The sequence below is a fragment of the Dendrobates tinctorius genome, unplaced genomic scaffold (genome assembly GCF_039654945.1).
Source record: "Dendrobates tinctorius isolate UK_male_01 unplaced genomic scaffold, ASM3965494v1 ptg000129l, whole genome shotgun sequence".
In the NCBI taxonomy this organism is placed as follows: Eukaryota; Metazoa; Chordata; class Amphibia; order Anura; family Dendrobatidae; genus Dendrobates; species Dendrobates tinctorius.
The window spans coordinates 44,562,544-44,578,959 of record NW_027361797.1 but is presented as its reverse complement, the minus strand read 5'-3'; the positions used below and the strand labels follow the sequence as shown (position 1 = coordinate 44,578,959).

At 49.1% G+C, this 16,416-nt stretch overlaps 1 protein-coding gene across 1 annotated transcript in view; it reads right to left on the bottom strand.

Moving 5' to 3' along the window:
* The window catches only part of LOC141047780 (parvalbumin beta-like), a 141,362-nt gene that overhangs the window by 12,343 nt on the left and 112,603 nt on the right, over nucleotides 1-16,416 (bottom strand). The gene's annotated exons all lie outside the window — the stretch shown is intronic.

Below are 16,416 nucleotides of genomic sequence, written 5' to 3'. Positions count from 1 at the left end.
CAGAAAAACTTAGCTTTGAAACGCAGGAATCAGACTGGTCTCCAAGAATCCAGCAGGTTCACCAGCAAGGCAGAAGGGCATCGGCTGCCTTATATCCAGTCCTCAATTCCAGCCACCCAGTCATCATCTAACTGCCCAGGTGTTTGGTAATCAGCCTCACTACCTTCCTTCACCAGAGGAGGGAGTTCATCAGACCTCAATGGTGAAGGGAAAAATGAACTCACAACATACCTCATTCAGTCACATGTTGCTGAACCCAAGATCCCTACTCCTGATGTGTTTTCAGGGGATCGGTCTAAATTTCTGAATTTTAAGAATAATTTTAAATTATTTCTTGCCTTGAAGCCTAACTCATCAGGGAGCTCTGTGCAGCAGGTTAAAATTATCATCTCCTTGCTGCGCGGCGATCCCCAGGATTGGGCGTTTTCTCTGACACCTGAAAATCCTATTCTGACTAATGTGGATGCATTTTTTCAGGCTTTGGGGTTGTTGTATGATGAACCTAATGCCATTGATCAAGCTGAGAGAACCCTGTTGGCATTAAGCCAGGGTCAGGATCCTGCAGAGTTACTGTATACTGTCAAAAATTCCGAAAGTGGGCGGTCCTTACTACATGAAATGATAGTGCACTGGCAGCTCTCTTTCGGAAAGGTTTATCAGAGACCGTAAAGGATGTTATGGTGGGATTTCCTGTTCCCTCTGGTCTGGATGGCTCTATGTCATTAGCCATTCAAGTTGATCGGCGTTTACGTGAACGTAAAAATACACGGAAGGCGCTGCCACTTTCTGAACAAATGTCAGAACCTATGCAATGTGATGGGGTGTTGTCTACGGCGCAACGTCAGGAGTTTAGAAGGCGTAATAAGTTGTGTTTTTTCTGTGGAGACGCCTCTCATACTATTTCTGTCTGCCATAAACGAGAGAAACGTTTTGCACACACATTTGCTGTGGGCAGTGTACAACCTAAGTTTCTTTTGGCAATTACTTTGATCTGCTCCTTGTCCACATTTTCCACAAAGGCTTTTGTGGATTCAGGAGCAGCTCTGAATATGATGGATTTGGACTTTGCTAAACGTTGTGGTTTTTCCATGACGCCTCTGCAGACTCCTATTCCTTTGAGGGGTATTGATGCCACTCCTTTGGCAGAGAATAAACCTCAGTTTTGGACCCAGGTGATAATGCGAGTTGCCCCAGACCACCAAGAAAATTGTAAATATTTGGTTCTGCATAATTTACATGATACTATTGTTCTGGATTTTCCCTGGTTGCAAACTCATAATCCAGTTTTGGATTGGAAATCTGTGTCTGTGGTGAGTTGGGGTTGTCAGTGTGTTCTTAGGGATGCTCCTGTTTTCTCCACCTCTCCTCAGTCTCATGATATTCCTGATTATCTGGCTGATTTCTCTGATGTATTTAGTGAGAGTAAGTATGCGTCTTTGCCTCCTCATAGGAGTTATGACTGTGCAATTGATGCCTGGGTATAAATTTCCCAAGGGTCGGCTTTTCAACTTATCTGTACCCGAACATGATGCTATGCGATCCTATATTAAGGAGTCGTTGGAGAAGGGTCATATTAGACCATCCTCGTCACCTTTAGGCGCTGTTTTTTTTTGTGGCCAAAAAAGATGGTTCATTAAGACCGTGTATTGATTATCGTTCCCTTAACAAGATGACGGTTAAATATCAGTACCCGTTACCTCTGATGTCTGATTAATTCTCCAGAGTTAAGAGTGCCTGCTGGTTTACTAAGCTTGACCTCAGGGGGGCGTAAAATCTTATTCACATCAAGCACGGTGATGAATGGAAGACGGCGTTTAATACTCCGGAGGGACATTTTGAGTACCTGGTGATGCCTTTTGGGCTCTCTAATGCCCCTTCTGTCTTCCAGTCCTTTATGAATGATATTTTTTGTGACTTTGTAGATAAGTTTTTGATCATCTATCTGGATGATATTTTGATCTTTTCTAGTGATTGGGATTCCCATGTGGAACATGTCCGGACTGTGTTCCGGATCTTGAGGGAGAATTGCCTGTTTGTTAAGGGATCGAAATGCCTCTTTGGTGCACAGAGGATTTAATTTTTGGGATTTATCTTGTCTCCATCGACTATTGAAATGGACCCGGCCAAGGTACAGGCCATTTATGATTGGGTTCAGCCTACTTCTCTGAAGGCTCTCCAGAAGTTTTTGGGTTTTGCTAATTTCTATCGTAAATTTATAGGTAATTTTTCTAGTATTGTCAAACCACTGACGGATCTGACCAAGAAGGGAGCTGATGTGCTGAATTGGTCTCCTGAGGCTGTCTCAGCATTTCAGGAGCTTAAGCGGAGATTTACTTCAGCTCCAGTTCTACGGCAACCTGATGTCTCACTTCCATTTCAAGTGGAGGTAGACGCTTCGGAGATTGGTGCAGGAGCTGTTTTGTCCCAAAAAGATCCTGTGACTTCTAAGATGAATCCCTGTGCCTTCTTTTCTCGAAAGTTCTCTCCATCTGAACGCAACTATGACGTGGGGAATCGGGAATTGTTGGCCATGAAATGGGCATTTGAGGAGTGGAGACATTGGTTGGAGGGAGCTAGACATCAATTTGTGGTCCTCACCGATCACAAGAATCTGATTTATCTGGAGTCGGCTAAACGCTTGAATCCTAGACAGGCTAGATGGGCCTTGTTTTTCACGCGTTTTAATTTTGTGGTCTCTTTTCTTCTGGGCACTAAGAATGTTAAGGCAGACGCCCTTTCTAGGAGTTTCTTTGCTGATTCTCTTAATGTGACCAAGCCTACTACTATCCTAGGTGAGGGGGTAGTTCTTTCTGCCATTTCGCACGATTTGAGACGCGCCCTGGAGAAATTTCAGGAGGATAAACCTGAGTGTTGCCCTATGGCAAGACTGTATGTTCCTGACCAGTGGAGAAAGAGAGTGATGTCTGAAGTCCATTTCTCCGCATTGGCTGGTCATCCAGGTAATTTTGGTACCAGAGATTTGGTGAGTCGGTTGTTTTGGTGGCCTGCCTTGTCTCGTGATGTCAGGAATTTTGTACAGTCCTGTGGGACTTGTTCTCAGTCTAAACCCTGTTCTCGTTCTAGTGGGTTGCTGATGCCCCTCCCGGTGCCTAGGAGGCCATGGACCCATATCTCAATGGATTTTATTTCTGATCTTCCTGTCTCTCAGAGAATGACTGCTATCTGGGTGATTTGTGATAGATTTTCGAAGATGGTCCATCTTGTACCACTCCCAAAGTTGTCATCTTCCGCTGAGTTGGTACCCTTGTTTTTACAACAGGTGGTTCGGTTACACGGGATTCCTGAGAACATTGTGTCCGATAGAGGGGTCCAGTTTTTTTCCAGATTTTGGAAAGCCTTTTGTTCCAATCTGGGAATTCAGTTATCCTTCTCCTCCGCGTTTCATCCCCAGACCAATGGGCAGACTGAGAGAACAAACCAGACCTTGGAGTCTTATTTAAGATGTTTTATATCTGCTGATCAAGATGATTGGGTCTCATTTTTGCCCTTGGCCGAATTTGCCCTGAACAATAGAGCTAGTTCTGCCACTTTGATGTCACCCTTTTTCTGTAATTTTGGGTTTCATCCTCGATTCTCTTCGCGACAGGTGGAATCTTCGTCCTGCCCAGGTGTGGACACTGTGGTTGTGAGAATGCAGCAGATATGAGACCAAGTGGTGGATAAGTTGTCACTCTCTCAGGAAAAGGCCCAGCGTTTTTCCAACCGGCATAGGACCATTGGTCCCCGGTTTAAAGTGGGTGATATGGTTTGGTTGTCATCTAAGAATATTCCTATGAAAGTTGCATCTCCAAAATTTAAGCCAAGATTTATTGGACCTTATAAGATTTTGGAGATTCTTAATCCTGTTTCTTTTCGGTTGGCTCTTCCAGTTACGTTCAAAATCCATAACGTATTTCACAAATCACTGTTGAAGAGGTTTGTGGAGCCAGTAGTTCCTGTGGCGGCTCCTCCGGACCCTGTTTTGGTTAAAGGCAATGTGGAATATGAGGTAGAGAAAATATTGGATTCTCGCTTGGTCAGACGGGGACTCCAGTATTTGGTCAAATGGAAGGGTTATGGCTAGGAGGATAATTCTTGGGTCTCTGCCTCGGATATTCATGCCAATAAATTGGTTTGTGCTTTTCACCGGGCCCATCCTGATCGGCCTGGTGGCGTGGATGAGGGTTCGGTGACCCCTCCTCAAGGGGGGGTACTGTTATGAGCTCATTTTCTGCTCCACCAGCTGGGAGTTCTGGTAGTGACAGGAGGTAGTGAGGTTAGTTTAATTGGTAATGGTCTGCCACATGACGAGGAGGATAGTGATTGGATCTCTGGAGTATCAGACTGGATATAAGACAGCCGACGCCCTATCCTGTTGCTGGTGATTAGTCTGCTTCTCAGGTCTTGGACTTCAGCTCTGCTCCAGTCATCTCAAGTTAAGTTTGTTTTTTGCTAATGTTCACACTTGCTCTTGTTGGTCAACTCAGTTTTTGTGTGGTCAGCCAGCCCGGCTGGGCTGTGCTGAATTTCCACTCTTATTTATCTGTATTTGCCAACTTGCCTTTTTGTCCTTTATTAGATTGGCCTCTTTTTTGCTCTGTCTCAGAAGATTCCAGAGTGCTGATATAGTGGCGGAAGTCTAGTGACTTCAGGGTTAATTTTGTTTTCAGAAGCGTTGGACATTATTTTTGGTAGGGTTTTTGGCAGATTGCAGACAGTATCTTTCCTTTCCTGTCCTTTCAAGTTAGTTTGGCCCCATCTTTTGCTCAGCCTATTTTTCTGCCTTTGTTTGTGTTTTCATCTCGCTTCACCGTCAATACATGTGGGGGGCTGTCTTTCCTTTGGGGTCTGCTCTGGGGAGTTAGTTTTCCTCTCTTCCTGCTTTAGGCTTATGTAGCGCTCCGGTTGTGATGAGGCATCTAGGACCACCGTATGCACGCTCCACGACTGCTTCTAGTTGTGTGTTAAGATCAGGGCTCTGCAGTCTGCATAGTGACCAACCTCTCTGGTTTTCTGAGACTTAGCGTTTGTTGCTTTTTTCCTCCTCGGTGACCCATTCATAACAGGACTGTATGGTAAGAGACCCAGGAAGACCCCACTTCTTACCCCGAGACATAAAAAAGCCAGGCTGGAGTTTGCCAAAACTTACCTGAAAAAGCCTAAAACATTTTGGAAGAATGTTCTCTGGTCAGATGAGACAAAAGTAGAGCCTTTTGGGCAAAGGCATCAACATAGAGTTTACAGGAGAAAAAAGAGGCATTCAAAGAAAAGTACATGGTCCCTACAGTCACATATGGTTCCCTGATGTTTTGGGGTTGCTTTGCTGCCTCTGGCACTGGACTGCTTGACCGTGTGCATGGCATTATGAAGTTTGAAGACTACCAACAAATTTTGCAGCATAACGTAGGGCCCAGTGTGAGAAAGCTGGGTCTCCCTCAGAGGTCATGGGTCTTCCAGCAGGACAATGACCCAAAACACACTTCAAAAAGCACTAGAAAATGGTTTGAGAGAAAGCACTGGAGACGTCTAAGGTGGCCAGCAATGAGTCCAGACATAAATCCCACAGAACACTTGTGGAGAGATCTAAAAATGGCAGTTTGGAGAAGGCACCCTTCAAATATCAGGGACCTGGAGCAGTTTGCCAAAGAAGAATGGTCTAAAATTCCAGCAGAGCATTGTAAGAAACTCATTGATGGTTACCGGAAGCGGTTGGTCGCAGTTATTTTTGGTAAAGGTTGTGCAACCAAGTATTAGGCTGAGGGTGCCAATACTTTTGTCCGGCCCATTTTTGGAGTTTTGTGTGAAATGATCAATGTTTTGCTTTTTGCTTCATTCTCTGTTGTGTTTTTTCATTTAAGACAAATTAAATGAAGATAATAATACCAAAGAATTTGTGATTGCAATCATTTTCAGGAAGAAACTGAGTATTATCTGACAGAATTGCAGGGGTGTCAATACTTTGGGCCACAACTGTATAATGTCACTTATGATCACTGTATTATCTGTACAGTTACACTATACATTGTATTCTATGTACATAGCTCCTGTGTATAACGGTACTTATGGTAATATTAGTATTTTTTTTATTATTAATGATCAGTATTGTAGTATGTGGTGGTAATATGTGGTCCGACCATGGTGTGACGGCATTTGTCCTTTGTATGCAGTATTATTGGTTAAAAAATGTATGTTAAACATTCCCTTAAAATAAATAAAAATATACATAAAAAGAGTATTAGGTATGTTAAAAGATGTTTAACAGGTTAACGTAGAGTATTGCCCTTCCAGAAGAGTCTGCCTTGTTGTGATTGCAGGCTGAAAAACTCTTTTGGTCAAAGCAAAAGCTGATGGCTATGTATGTGATATGGTGTTTGATGGGAACTATCAATGTGTGATTGGTGAGGACATGGTGCAGAAGTGGGCAGTGCGACTATGGAAGGTTTGAGGGAAGGAGGTGGAGATGGAGGAGGAAATGAGGTGGAGATTAGGCGGAGTCTCAAGGGGGGCGGAAATTTTGCCAGTATGGGGCCTTAAAATTCCTCATGGCAGCCCTTTGGTAAGCGTAACCTGTTACTTAGGTCCTTATTGTCACATATGCCTTCCAGCCTGCTGTGCCAATGCCCTTGCTCGAAGTGCCCACCCTGACCTGCAACTTCATGAATCCACCTCACCAGGTTTGTCTAAAAGACTGGTAATAATGACCTTTAATCCCACATGTGTGCCACTCCTTCTTTCCACAAAATGTCTCCCTCTCTCTAGTTTAACTTCTTTTTCATTCCTCCTTACCCCCCACTTTGTGATACAGCCAGCAGAACAAATATAAAAAAAACAAAAGGAAAGTAAGTTCAATAAGAGCATGAAAGAGTTTAAAAATAAGTAAAGGCTTGAATTTGGATGGACTTGCTGGATTATAGAGACTCTGTCAGCACAGAATGAGTGTTCAAACTAAGTTTCGCCACTCGGTGCTTCACAGTGGCCAATCACAAAGCTCCCAACTGTCTCAGATTTGGCGGGACAGTCCCGTTTTTGATTGCATGTCCCGCAGTCCCAGGCGGGAGCTTATTTTTCCCGCATTTCAATGAGCCGCACACCCACCCCATGCACCGACCCCATCCATCCTCGCCCTCCCAGACAGACCCACCGGTCACCGAAGCCCCTCAGTGATGAATTCCAGCAATGACATCGCTGATCGCTGGGCTCTTCAGTGAGGCCTCTGATCATGTGACCCCTGACTTCTCCTCTCCTGTGACCCATCACAGGTCTTGTGTGCGCATAGCCCTCAGTGTCTACAGGACTCTGCTGTGCTGGTTGTCATAGTGCTGGATGAGGGGAAGTTTATGTGTGGGGTCAGGAGGAGTTTTTAGTGAGGATGTAGCAGAGCTGTGCGTGTAAAAGGTGGACAGAGCAGAGCCGAGTGTGTACGAGGTGTACGGAGCAGAGCCACGTGTGTAAAGAAGAGAGCCGCGCGAGTACGAGGTGTACGGAGCAGAGCCGCACGTGTACGAGGTATACGGATCAGAGCTGCGTGTGTATGAGATGCATGGAGTGGAGTCGTGTGTACGAGGTGTGCGGAGCGGAGTTGCGTGTGTACGATGTGTGTGGAGCAGAGTCGTGTGTATGAGGTGTGCGGAGCGGAGCCGCATGTGTACGAGGTGTACAGAGCAGAGTCACGTGTGTACGAGGTGTACGGAGCGAAGCCGCATGTGTACGAGATGTGCGGAGCCGTGTGTATGAGGTGTACGGAGCAGAGCCATGTGTGTACGAGGTGTACGGAGCAGAGCCGCGTGTGTACGAGGTGTACGGAACCGTGTGTATGAGGTGTGTGGAGCGGAGCCGCGTGTGTAGGAGGTGTACAGAGCGGAGCCGCATGTGTATGAGGTGTACAGAGTGGAGCCACGTGTGTACGAGGTGTACGGAGTGGATCTGCGTGTGTACGAGGTGTACGGAACCATGTGTATGAGGTGTGTGGAGCGGAGCCGCGTGTGTATGAGGTGTACAGAGCGGAGCCGCATGTGTATGAGGTGTGCGGAGCCGAGCCACGTGTGTACGAGGTGTACGGAGTGGATCTGCGTGTGTACAAGGTTTGCGGAGCCGTGTGTACGAGTTGTACGGAGCAGAGCCACGTGTGTATGAGGTGTACGGAGCCTAGCCGTGTGTTTACGGTGCGGAGCCACGTGTGTACGAGGTGTATTGAGCAGAACCATGTGTGTACGAAGTGTATGGAACAAAGCCGCATGTGTACAAGGTTTACGGAGTGAAGCCATGTATGTACAAGGTGTACGGAGCAGAGCCGCATGTGTACGAGGTTTACGGAGTGAAGCCATGTATGTACAATGTGTACGGAGCAGAGCCGCATGTGTAAGAGGTTTACGCCGATCGCTGGGCTGTTCAGTGAGGCCTCTGATCATGTGACCCCTGACTTCTCCTGTGACCTCATCACAGGTCTTGTGTGCGCATAGCCCTCAGTGTCTGCAGGACTCTGTTGTGCTGGTTGTCATAGTGCTGGATGAGGGGAAGTTTATGTGTGGGGTCAGGAGGAGTTTTCAGTGAGGATGTAGCAGAGCTGTGCATGTACAGAGCAGAGCCGAGTGTGTATGAGGTGTACGGAGCAGAGCAGCGCGAGTACGAGGTGTACGGAGCAGATCCACGTGTGTAAAGAAGAGAGCTGCACGTGTACGAGGTATACGGATCAGAGCTGCGTGTGTATGAGATGTGTGGAGCGGAGTCGTGTGTATGAGGTGTGCGGAGCGGAGTCACGTGTGTTCGATGTGTGCGGAGCAGAGTCGTGTGTATGAGGTGTGTGGAGTGGAGTCGTGTGCATGAGGTGTGCGGAGCGGAGCCGTGTGTGTACGAGGTGTACAGAGCAGAGTCGTGTGTGTACGAGGTGTACGGAGCGAAGCCGCGTGTGTACGAGATGTGCGGAGCCATGTGTATGAGGTGTACGGAGCAGAGCCGCGTGTGTACGAGGTGTACGGAGCAGAGCCACGTGTGTAAAGAAGAGAGCTGCACGTGTACGAGGTATACGGATCAGAGCTGCGTGTGTATGAGATGTGTGGAGCGGAGTCGTGTGTATGAGGTGTGCGGAGCGGAGTCACGTGTGTTCGATGTGTGCGGAGCAGAGTCGTGTGTATGAGGTGTGTGGAGTGGAGTCGTGTGCATGAGGTGTGCGGAGCGGAGCCGTGTGTGTACGAGGTGTACAGAGCAGAGTCGTGTGTGTACGAGGTGTACGGAGCGAAGCCGCGTGTGTACGAGATGTGCGGAGCCATGTGTATGAGGTGTACGGAGCAGAGCCGCGTGTGTACGAGGTGTACGGAGCAGAGCCATGTGTGTACGAGGTGTACGGAGCCGTGTGTATGAGGTGTGTGGAGCGGAGCCGCGTGTGTATGAGGTGTACAGAGCGGAGCCGCATGTGTACGAGGTGTACGGAGCGGAGCCGCGTGTGTATGAGGTGTGCGGAGCCACGTGTGTACAAGGTGTACGGAGTGGTGCCGCGTGTGTACAAGGTTTGTGGAGCCGTGTATATGAGGTGTACGGAGCAGAGCCACGTGTATATGAGGTGTACGGAGCAGAGCCGCACGTGTATGAGGTGTACGGAGCAGAGCCGCACGTGTACGAGGTGTACGGAGCAGAGCCACGTGTGTACGAGGTGTACGGAGCCGTGTGTATGAGGTGTGTCGAGCGGACCGCGTGTGTATGAGGTGTACAGAGCAGAGCCGCATGTGTATGAGGTGTACAGAGCGGAGCCACGTGTGTACGAGGTGTACGGAGTGGATCTGCGTGTGTACGAGGTGTACGGAACCATGTGTATGAGGTGTGTGGAGCGGAACCGCGTGTGTATGAGGTGTACAGAGCGGAGCCGCATGTGTATGAGGTGTACAGAGCGGAGCCACGTGTGTACGAGGTGTACGGAGTGGATCTGCGTGTGTACGAGGTGTACGGAACCGTGTGTATGAGGTGTGTGGAGCGGAGCCGCGTGTGTATGAGGTGTACAGAGCGGAGCCGCATGTGTATGAGGTGTACAGAGCGGAGCCACGTGTGTACGAGGTGTACGGAGTGGATCTGCGTGTGTACGAGGTGTACGGAACCATGTGTATGAGGTGTGTGGAGCGGAGCCGCGTGTGTATGAGGTGTACAGAGCGGAGCCGCATGTGTATGAGGTGTGCGGAGCCGAGCCACGTGTGTACGAGGTGTACGGAGTGGATCTGCGTGTGTACAAGGTTTGCGGAGCCGTGTGTACGAGTTGTACGGAGCAGAGCCACGTGTGTATGAGGTGTACGGAGCCTAGCCGTGTGTTTACGGTGCGGAGCCACGTGTGTACGAGGTGTATTGAGCAGAACCATGTGTGTACGAAGTGTATGGAACAAAGCCGCATGTGTACAAGGTTTACGGAGTGAAGCCATGTATGTACAAGGTGTACGGAGCAGAGCCGCATGTGTACGAGGTTTACGGAGTGAAGCCATGTATGTACAATGTGTACGGAGCAGAGCCGCATGTGTAAGAGGTTTACGCCGATCGCTGGGCTGTTCAGTGAGGCCTCTGATCATGTGACCCCTGACTTCTCCTGTGACCTCATCACAGGTCTTGTGTGCGCATAGCCCTCAGTGTCTGCAGGACTCTGTTGTGCTGGTTGTCATAGTGCTGGATGAGGGGAAGTTTATGTGTGGGGTCAGGAGGAGTTTTCAGTGAGGATGTAGCAGAGCTGTGCATGTACAGAGCAGAGCCGAGTGTGTATGAGGTGTACGGAGCAGAGCAGCGCGAGTACGAGGTGTACGGAGCAGAGCCACGTGTGTAAAGAAGAGAGCTGCACGTGTACGAGGTATACGGATCAGAGCTGCGTGTGTATGAGATGTGTGGAGCGGAGTCGTGTGTATGAGGTGTGCGGAGCGGAGTCACGTGTGTTCGATGTGTGCGGAGCAGAGTCGTGTGTATGAGGTGTGTGGAGTGGAGTCGTGTGCATGAGGTGTGCGGAGCGGAGCCGTGTGTGTATGAGGTGTACAGAGCAGAGTCGTGTGTGTACGAGGTGTACGGAGCGAAGCCGCGTGTGTACGAGATGTGCGGAGCCATGTGTATGAGGTGTACGGAGCAGAGCCGCGTGTGTACGAGGTGTACGGAGCAGAGCCATGTGTGTACGAGGTGTACGGAGCCGTGTGTATGAGGTGTGTGGAGCGGAGCCGCGTGTGTATGAGGTGTACAGAGCGGAGCCGCATGTGTACGAGGTGTACGGAGCGGAGCCGCGTGTGTATGAGGTGTGCGGAGCCACGTGTGTACAAGGTGTACGGAGTGGTGCCGCGTGTGTACAAGGTTTGTGGAGCCGTGTATATGAGGTGTACGGAGCAGAGCCACGTGTATATGAGGTGTACGGAGCAGAGCCGCACGTGTATGAGGTGTACGGAGCAGAGCCGCACGTGTACGAGGTGTACGGAGCAGAGCCACGTGTGTACGAGGTGTACGGAGCCGTGTGTATGAGGTGTGTCGAGCGGACCGCGTGTGTATGAGGTGTACAGAGCAGAGCCGCATGTGTACGAGGTGTATGGAGCGGAGCCGCATGTGTATGAGGTGTGCGGAGCCACGTGTGTACAAGGTGTACGGAGCGGTGCCGCGTGTGTACAAGGTTTGTGGAGCAGTGTGTACGAGTTGTATGGAGCAGAGCCATGTGTATATGAGGTGTACGGAGCAGAGCCGCACGTGTATGAGGTGTACGGAGCAGAGCCGCACGTGTATGAGGTGTACGGAGCAGAGCCGCACGTGTACGAGGTTTACGGAGCAAAGCCGCATGTGTATGAGGTGTGCGGAGTGGAGCTGCATGTGTACGAAATGTACGGAGCGGAGCTGCATGTGCATGAGGTGTGCGAAGCCACGTGTTTACTGAGCAGAGCCGCGTGTATTCGAGGTGTTTTGAGCGGAGCCGCATGTGTAGGAGGTGTACGGAGCAAAGCCATGTTTGTACGAGGTGTACGGAGCCTAGCCGTGTGTTTACGGTGCGGAGCCACGTGTGTACGAGGTGTATTGAGCAGAACCATGTGTGTACGAAGTGTATGGAACAAAGCCGCATGTGTACAAGGTTTACGGAGTGAAGCCATGTATGTACAAGGTGTACGGAGCAGAGCCGCATGTGTACGAGGTTTACGGAGTGAAGCCATGTATGTACAATGTGTACGGAGCAGAGCCGCATGTGTACGAGGTTTACGCCGATCGCTGGGCTGTTCAGTGAGGCCTCTGATCATGTGACCCCTGACTTCTCCTGTGACCTCATCACAGGTCTTGTGTGCGCATAGCCCTCAGTGTCTGCAGGACTCTGCTGTGCTGGTTGTCATAGTGCTGGATGAGGGGAAGTTTATGTGTGGGGTCAGGAGGAGTTTTCAGTGAGGATGTAGCAGAGCTGTGCATGTACAGAGCAGAGCCGAGTGTGTATGAGGTGTACAGAGCAGAGCAGCGCGAGTACGAGGTGTACGGAGCAGATCCACGTGTGTAAAGAAGAGAGCTGCACGTGTACGAGGTATACGGATCAGAGCTGCGTGTGTATGAGATGTGTGGAGCGGAGTCGTGTGTACGAGGTGTGCGGAGCGGAGTCACGTGTGTTCGATGTGTGCGGAGCAGAGTCGTGTGTATGAGGTGTGTGGAGTGGAGTCGTGTGCATGAGGTGTGCGGAGCGGAGCCGTGTGTGTACGAGGTGTACAGAGCAGAGTCGTGTGTGTACGAGGTGTACGGAGCGAAGCCGCGTGTGTACGAGATGTGCGGAGCCATGTGTATGAGGTGTACGGAGCAGAGCCGCGTGTGTACGAGGTGTACGGAGCAGAGCCATGTGTGTACGAGGTGTACGGAGCCGTGTGTATGAGGTGTGTGGAGCGGAGCCGCGTGTGTATGAGGTGTACAGAGCGGAGCCGCATGTGTACGAGGTGTACGGAGCGGAGCCGCGTGTGTATGAGGTGTGCGGAGCCACGTGTGTACAAGGTGTATGGAGTGGTGCCGCGTGTGTACAAGGTTTGTGGAGCCGTGTATATGAGGTGTACGGAGCAGAGCCCCGTGTATATGAGGTGTACGGAGCAGAGCCGCACGTGTATGAGGTGTACGGAGCAGAGCCGCACGTGTACGAGGTGTACGGAGCAGAGCCACGTGTGTACGAGGTGTACGGAGCCGTGTGTATGAAGTGTGTCGAGCGGACCGCGTGTGTATGAGGTGCACAGAGCAGAGTCGCATGTGTACGAGGTGTATGGAGCGGAGCCGCATGTGTATGAGGTGTGCGGAGCCACGTGTGTACAAGGTGTACGGAGCGGTGCCGCGTGTGTACAAGGTTTGTGGAGCCGTGTGTACGAGTTGTATGGAGCAGAGCCATGTGTATATGAGGTGTACGGAGCAGAGCCGCACGTGTATGAGGTGTACGGAGCAGAGCCGCACGTGTATGAGGTGTACGGAGCAGAGCCGCACGTGTACGAGGTTTACGGAGCAAAGCCGCATGTGTATGAGGTGTGCGGAGTGGAGCTGCATGTGTACGAAATGTACGGAGCGGAGCCGCATGTGCATGAGGTGTGCGAAGCCACGTGTTTACTGAGCAGAGCCGCGTGTATTCGAGGTGTTTGGAGCGGAGCCGCATGTGTAGGAGGTGTACGGAGCAAAGCCATGTTTGTACGAGGTGTACGGAACGGAGCCCTGTGTGTACAAAGTGTACGGAGCCTAGCCGTGTGTTTACGGTGCGGAGCCACATGTGTACGAGGTGTATTGAGCAGAACCGCGTGTGTACGAAGTGTATGGAGCAAAGCTGCATGTGTACAAGGTTTACAGAGTGAAGCCATGTATGTACAAGGTGTACAGAGCAGAGCCGCATGTGTACAAGGTTTACGGAGCGGAGCTGTGTGTGTGCGAGGTGTACACAAAGGAACCGTATGCGTACGAGGCATACAAAGCGGAACCGTGTGTGTATGAGGTGTCCTGGATCCAGCGGGACAATCCCGATTTTGAGAGTCTGCCCCGGCCGGGAGCTTACTTTTTCGACGAACACAGGAGTGTACGGCGGAGCCCCAAAGAGCACTTTAAAATTCACAGGTAACGTTCCACCGGAAGCGACGTGCTAGAAGCTGACCGGAAATTAGGTAATTTCGGGAGGAGATTGTGACGGAACCATGGAGGCACTTCAGGGAATGCTTCAGATCCATCACCGTGTCCTCCTCCGATAGCGCGGACAGCGGGATCACCTTGGACTCGGGGATGCCGGCTATGTGAGCGGATCATGATATGTCCTGCATCGGGAGGCTCAGGTGGGCATTATAATGGGAGTTGGGCTGCTATAGTATCTTTATAGAATCTTTCTTTTTCTCTCTGTTTCTTTCTTTCTCTCTCTAATCTTTCCTTCTTTCCTCTTTCTTTCTCTCTGTTCTTTCTTTCTTTCCCCTCTTCCTTTCTCTCTCTCTGTTCTTTCTTTCGCTCTGTTCTTTCTTTCCCCTCTTTGTTTCTCTCTCTAATCTTTCTTTCTCTCTGTTCTTTCTTTCTTCTCTTTCTCTCTTCTTTCTTTCTCTCAGTTCTTTCTTTCTTTCCCCTCTTCCTTTCTCTCTGTTCTTTCTTTTGCTCTGTTCTTTCTTTCCCCTCTCTCTTTCTCTGTTCTTTCTTTCCCCTCTTTCTTTCTTTCTCTCTCTGCTGTTTCTCTCTCTGTTCTTTCTCTCTCTCTCTGTTCTTCCTTTCTCTCTCTCTGTTCTTTCCTCTCTTTCTCTCTCTGTTCTTTCTCTCTGTTCTTTCTCTCTCTCTGTTCTTTTTCTTTTTTCTTTCTCTCTCTGTTCTTTCTGTACCATCTTTCTTTCTTTCCCATCTCTCTCTGTTCTTTCTTTGTTTCCCCTCTTTCTTTCTCTCTGTTCTTTCCTTTTTCCCTCTCTTTCTTTCTCTCTCTATTCTTTATTTATTTCCCCTCTTTATTTCTCTCCCTCTCTGTTCTTTCTTTCCCCTCTTTCTTTTTTTTCCTCTCTCTCTGTTCTTTTTTTCTGTCCACTCTTTCTCTCTCTGTTCTTATTCTTTCTTTCTTCTTTCTTTCTGTTCTTTCTTTCCCCTCTTTCTTTCTCTTTCTCTGTTCTTTCGCTCTGTTCTTTCTTTCCCCTCTTTCTTTCCCTCTAATCTTTCTTTCTCTCTCTCTGTTCTTCCTTTCTTTCTCTCTGTTCTCTTTCTTTCTCTTTTCTTTTTTTCTTTCTCTCTGTTCTTTCTTTATCTCTGTTCTTTCTTTCCCCTCTTTTTCTCTTTCTCTGTTCTTTCTCCTCTTTCTTTCTCTCACCCTCTCTGTTCTTTCTTTCTCTTTTTCTTTCTTTCTCTTTCTTTCTCTGTCTGTTCTTTCCCCTCTTTATTTTTTCTCTCTCTGTTCCTTTTTTTCTGTCCACTTTTTCTCTCTCTCTGTTTCTTTCTTCTTTGTTTGTCTGTTCTTTTTCTTTCTTTCTCCTCTTTCCTTCTCTCTCTCTCCTTTCTTTCTCTCTCTCTCTCTGTTTTCTTTTTTCTCTCTCTGATCTTTCTTTTCCTCAGTACCAGTCAGTGTGCCCACAGTACCAGCCACTGTGCCCTCAGTACCAGTCAGTGTGATCAGCAGTGCAAAATGGGTGTGTTTGGGGCATGGACATGAGTGTGACTAGTTGTGAAATGGGTGTGGTTGGGGCATGGCCTAAAATTTGCCACCTTTGTCCCTCTTTCCCTTCTTCAAAAGTTGGGAGGTATGCAATCATTTAAATACACCTAACCATCTGCTTGTTTTGCCTGCTATCTCCACCACCATCTTTGATTGAAAACTCTGGCAACATAGAGCCAGGGAAGGGTGGAGTTATATGGAAAATAAACAGGTGGGAAGGTGTATATAATTGATTGGCCCCGCCGTGAAGCTCCAAGCGCATGTGCTTGGTTTGAACAGTCATTCTGTTTTGACAGTCCCTTTAAGTGCTTTTACTAATGATGGATGAACAGTGTTGTTGATGGGACTTTAAGGCTGTGTGCACACGCTGCGGATTCCGCTGCGTTTCCGCAGCGGTTTTGGCCGCTGCGGACACGCAGCAGTTTTAGCTGCGGTGTACAGTACCATTCATTTGAATGGGAAAAAAAAAACCGCTGTGCCGACGCTGCGGAAAAAACCGCGCGGATTTGCTGCGGTTTTGAATCCGCAGAAAGAATTGCATGTCAATTCTTTCTGCGGAAACCGCTGCGGGTTCCTATCTCCACCATTGTGGAGATAGTGAATCCGCAGGACCAAACCGCAGGCAAAACCGCAGATAATCCGCAGGTCTTTGGACCTGCGGATTATCTGCGTTTTTTGCAAAATCCCTGCGGATTAATCCGCAGCGGATTCCGCAGCGTGTGCACGTACCCTAATACTAATGCCTAGCAGGTGCACTCACTAAAGAAAGAACACAGGCACTGAAAAATGATGTGAGACACATGAATATACTGCATATGGGTTTT